This window comes from Barbatula barbatula (genome assembly GCF_947034865.1).
Source record: "Barbatula barbatula genome assembly, chromosome: 23".
Classification (NCBI taxonomy): Eukaryota; Metazoa; Chordata; class Actinopteri; order Cypriniformes; family Nemacheilidae; genus Barbatula; species Barbatula barbatula.
Window position 1 is genome coordinate 1,779,464 of NC_136786.1, and position 6,034 is coordinate 1,785,497.

Here is a 6,034-nt window from a genome sequence, read left to right on the forward strand (position 1 = left end):
AGACTAGTTATTAATTCAGTGCGTATTAGAAGCTTGAGACTGTGATGCTACTCTATATCTCTCCACCAGAGCTTTTTCTGCTCCCATCCCTGCAGTGCCGGGACCACCCGCAATGACCACACACACACACACACACACACACACACACACACACACACACACACGCACACACCAGAAATGTCATGAGATGAGAACTCTATTAATAAAGTCACTGTGGGTTTGGGAATATGAGTTGACTGTTAAACTCACATGGGATTAGGGAAATGGAGGAATAGCAAAAATAGTCATGTCACTGTAAATGATCCCGTTTATTAAGATCTAAACACGGCCCGTGTTTGTATTCTAATTCCAACATTTCCAAATCCTTCTACAGAAATGTTTCTTAAAGGGACAGTTCACCCAAAGAGGAAAATTCTTTCATCATTTAGGCTACTTACCCTCAGGCTGTTCCAAATCTATATACATTTCTTTGCTCTGATGAACACAGAGAAAGATATTCGGAAGGATTTTCAGTAACCAAACAGATCTCATCTCCCATTGACTGCCATATACAGCGGCAGGAAAAATAAATAATATAGGAGTCAATGGGGGATGAGATCTGTTTGGTTACTGACGTCCTTCCAAACATCTTTCCCTGTGTTTAGCACAACAAAGAAATGTGTACAGGTTTGGAACAATCTGAGTGTCATGAAACTGCTCCGAGACAGGCAGGTCAGATCCAAATGCAGCTTTATTTCAAAGAATGGTCAAACAGGCAGTGATCAACAACAGTGTCAGGTATGTCAGGGTATATCCAAAATCAGAAACAGTAACAGGCAGAGGTCGGGGAAGGCAGCATAGAATCAGATAACAAACAGTCCAAGATAAAACACGGCAGGAACAAACACAGGGAAATCGCTCGGAAATGTCAGACAGGCTAAACAAGACTTCGCAGTGTGTGAATAAGTGCACATGGTATATATAGAGTGAGATTAACAGGGTGATGGGATACAGGTGAATGTAATCAGTGATGATGAGTCCGGGAAGTGTGTTATGGGAGATGTAGTTTTGTGAGTGAATGATAAGTTTGATGTGGAGTGCCCTCTGGTGGTTTTCAAGGGCACTCCAGCTGGTGATTGTTACACTGAGAATTAGTGAACGATGACAGAATTTTGTATTTGTGTGAACTATTCCTTTAAGCCTGGGGTGGAATTACACGTTTGCCAAAACAATGAAAGGTGTTTTTTGTAAACAGTCATTGAAGTGAGGTAGGCTGGACGAGGACCGGGATTCAAGACCAGCGCACCGGTCTCGTATCACGGAGGAGATCGGGAGCATAAGAGGACGAGCAACCAGACCGTCAGTGATAGAGGACCAGGCATGAAATTTATGTTGCATTTGTATGGGCTGGAGTCAACCGTACGAGAGCTGCCAGCTATTTTCGTAGTTTTTTTTAATCAAAAGTCTTTTTAGGTTCGCCGGTTCCCGCCTCCTTCCTTCCTTTTATGGATCTTGTTACAGTGGTGCCGAAACCCGGGAGGAAGGAGAGACATGCTGTCGGGGAGTCCTCGCCGCCGAGTTGCCTCGCGGTGCTGTATAGGCGGCAAGGTCTCCTCTGCTCCAGAACAAGGGGGAGGAGCAGGGGCGGAAGAGCCGGGAGGGGCCACTGCCTGCCAGAGGCCAGAGCCTGCGTTCGTCTGCCCGAGGGGGAGGACCAGGGGACAGGGGCCCGCTACTGTCTCACTACCAGAGGAACCACCACCAGCTGCCAGGGGGTGCATGGTCCAGTGCCCAGGGCCACCTCAAGGCACCGCTAAGGAGAGTACCCCGGCTGGTTGAGGACCGAGTGGCAGAATGTCGGGGAACCGGACTAGAATTTATTAAAAAATGTCCTCTCTCCCCTTTCTCATTCCGGTCGCTCGGAGTGCTCCCGTCTCCGTTCTCTCGTCTTGTCGATGCATACTCCTAGGGGATAGGTCCTGCTTGCTCCCCCCCAACCCCGAGGGAGGGGGGGAGCAAGCACAGTCTCGGGGTACCCCCGGCCTGTAGTGAGGTAGGCGGGACGCGAGCCGGGATTCAAGGCCGGCGCACTGGTCTTCGGGGCTGTTGCGTGACTAATAACGAGCTTCAGCAGTGCGCGGAGGAGATCAGGAGCATAACAGGACGAGCGACCGGACCGTCAGTGAGAGAGGTCCAGGCCTGGAATTTATGTTGTGTTTGTATGGCCAGCAGTCGACTGTATGGGAGCTGCCGGCATTTTCTTTGTTTATTTTATTAAAAGTCTTGTACATTCGCCGGTTCTCTTCCTTCCTTTTATGGATCAATTACGACCAAGATGGCGTGCACGAGAACATCGTAAGGCTCAGCGTCTCTCCAGTTTTAGCATTTATAGTGTTTTTCTTGCTCATCTCGGGTCTGTTCGTGCAGAACAGTTGTGCATTAAGATCGTACACCCGGCATGAGCTTTTGGATATCGGTTTACGCATTTCCGGAAGTTTTATCAGCAACATTCAACTCGTCCCTGAGATCGCCAGAACACCCAATGCTACGCACCCCACATGGCCGGTCGGAAGTGCTTGCCGGCGGCGTCGAGATCGTAAACAAAGGCGGGGGAAGCGCGGAGGGCTAAGAGCTAAGCTAAAGCTAAAACTACACCAGCTCTCTTTACCCAGCATTTTCCTCGCTAATGTACGATCCTTAGTGAACAAAATGGATGAGATTCGACTCTGCCTCATCAACAGCAAAATACTTTTTAACTGCAAGAGGAAACAAAACTTTGGATCATGTCTATCCCATCATTGCTGAAGCTTACGCCCGCGACCCCCCTCCCCCATCTGGGTCGATCTGATCACCTTTCTTTGTTCCTCACCCCCAGGAATTCACCGCCATTAATCGTGTGAAGCCATCAGTGAAGACCATCAAGGTGTGGCAGGGCATCCAGACCATCAGTGACTACAAACCCAACCACTCCACCCCTATAGCCACTGATTCCGTCTTCCTGAACGAGCTTAATGACTTTTATGCTCGCTTTGAGAGAGACAAAAAGGAAACAGCTACCAAGCTCACCCCCTTAACTGACCACCCGATCATCACACTACATTTCACAGAGGTTTACACTGCACTAAGCCGGATCAACGCACGCAAGGCTGCTGGCCCAGTCGGCATCTCTGGTCGCGTACTCAGGGCATGTGCGGACCAGCTCGCTGGGGTTTTCACGGATATCTTCAACCTGTCCCTCGCCCAGCAGCAGTTCCAGCATGTTTTAAATCCACCTCCATTGTTCCACTCCACTGCAGGCCTGTGAAGGGATCTAACTCCTTCATCAAGTTTGCAGACGATACAACAGTGATTGGTCTCATCAGCAACAACGATGAGACTGCATACAGGGAGGAGGTCCAGCATCTGGCCAAATGGTACTTATACAACCTGCTCCTTAACACCTCCAAGACAAAAGAGATCATCGTGGACTTCAGTAAGGTGAAAGGAGGTTCACACGACCCCATCCATATTAATGGGATGGCTGTTGAACGTGTTTCCAGTTTTAAGTTCTTGGGGACCCATATTTCGGAGGACCTGTCCTGGACCACCAACACCTCATGCCTGGTCAAGAACGCACACCAGCGTCTCTTCTTTCTGAGGACACTGAAGAAGTACCAACTGTCTTCAACTATCCTGGTGAACCTTTATCGTTGCACAATAGAGAGCACCCCCATCAACTGTGTCACAGTCTGGTACAGGAACTGTTCTGTTGCTGAGCGCAATGCACTACAGTGGGTGGTAAAAAGAGCCCAGCGCATCACAGGGACTTTCTTCCATTGAGGACATCCAGAGAAAACGCTGTCTGCGTCGAGCTGGCAACGTTCTCAAGGACTCCCCTCACCCCGCTCATAGACTGTTTCTCCTGCCTTCCGGTAGGCGCTTCCGTTGCTTCTGGTTTATCTGCTCTACCGGACTGTTCATACACACACAGCATCATTTGCACTCTATACTGCTCACTTGCACACCAGAAATATTGTACTGAATGCTCATTTGCACTACTGGACTACTTCCAACTGCATTTAACTCATCTACTGTACTGTAACTTTAATAACCGCATTAACTCATCTACTGCACCGTATTCTCAATAGCTGTATAACTCATTCACTGCACTGTAACTTCAATAACTGCATTAACTCATCTACTGTACTGCAACTTTAATAGCTATTGTCTATAATTTATGCACTTGCACTACTGTTTAGTCTAAATTATTATCTGCTCATAGTCACCTGTACATTTCTGCTCTTAGTATATAGCCAGCTGTATATATTGTTCAAAGTACAAATCTACTGTCAAATTCTCATAGAACATACCTACTGTAAAGTATTTTTTTAGTCCATGCTTACTGTATAGTATTTTTCTAAAATTGTATTCTGAATTTATGCACACTGTATATCCTGCACTTGCTAATGTCACTTCTGGTTAGACCTAAACTACATTTTGTTACACTGTACTTGTATATGTGTAATGACAATAAAGCTGAATCTAATCTAATCTAACCTAATCTAATCTAAAATCTTGTTACAGTCATTATGCAGACATTTTAATGATTTCACAAATTGGATTTAGTTCATATCCTAGTCTTGACTCATTTTAGTATCAATTGTTCTGTTGAACAGATCAGGCCTCCTCAGAGACATCATGGTCATAGTTGTTTTCAAGGTCCAGAAAAGTACTAAAGATAAATACCAGCTAAATTGGTCTATCCGCTCATAGGGCCTCAATTGAAGTTTTTTGACATGACGTTGTGTGAAAACCAAACCAAAATTACAACTTTAAATGGCAAAATTATACTCTGTCATGTCAGTCTATGGTGTACGTTCACAAGAGCACTTGGACACATACGCATTCGGTGGTGACAGATGTTGAGGTTCTGACTGACAACACGGAAGCGCAACTCTGTGTTTACAAGCAGTATATAAGCTGATCTTGCAAAATGCCTCATGATTTCGATATTGAGGAAGACTTGCACTTTTTTGATCAACCGTACAAACCGAATGCGCATACATGGAAGTGCTCTTGTGAATGCACACCATAGACTGGCATGACAGAGTATAATTTTGCAATTAAAGTTGCAAAGATCTAGGCTGCACTAGTTAGAGATCAACCGGAACCAGGAACACTTCCAATAACAACTGATGCATTTGTTGCATCAAAGAGTGCAGAACAGTCCTCTACTCTCAGCCAGTCTTGTCTCATTGTTCCAAGGTTACTAGAGGCAGTCAATGCCCAGACCTGACAAATGCTGTGATGATAGAGCTGGACAAAGGACGTGGCGACTCTGCTAAATTATTAATGATAATCTTCAATCTAATTATTTTTTATTTTGCCTTGTTGTGCAAGCCCTGTTAAGCTTGTGCAGCTGAGCTTTCTCCTCCAATGGAGTTTTGGGTTCCTCGCCACCGTTTGCATACTGTTTTGCACTGTTTGCCTGGCCGGGGGGGCTGCTAGAATTTTATAGTTTTATTTAATTAACACTGCATATAAGAACTTACAGTCTGTCTGATATTTGACCTGTGTTTTGACTCACATAACCTTAAATGTTTTGCTTATAGTCAATGTTTTATGTACAGCTGCTTTGTAACAATGAAAATTGTCAAAAGCGCTATATGAATAAAGCTGACTTGACTTGGCTTGACTAATTAATACCACAATTTCACAATAAATCATTGCATAAAAGCCTTTGTGTCAAGAGTGCTCATGTAAAACACAAAGGTCAAAAGGTACAAACCAAAAATGATGTTTAGTAGTTGCGTTTGGTCTGTGTTTGTATCTTGCAGAGTGTCAATGGAATGGAATCATGGCATTTTATTTAGCCGGTGTTTAACTTTCTCTAATACAACAACACCTTAACACGTCTGTCAGACGCTCATGTCAATCTCTCTCCAAATTCTGTTGTTAGACCAGAAGAATCCAAGTGAGGTTTCAGGTGTCTTCCTCACCCCCCAGCGTGTCTCCCTCCTTCACTCTCTCTCCTTGCTTGGAGGGTAATATGAGTTCCCCGGACGCTTTGAATAAC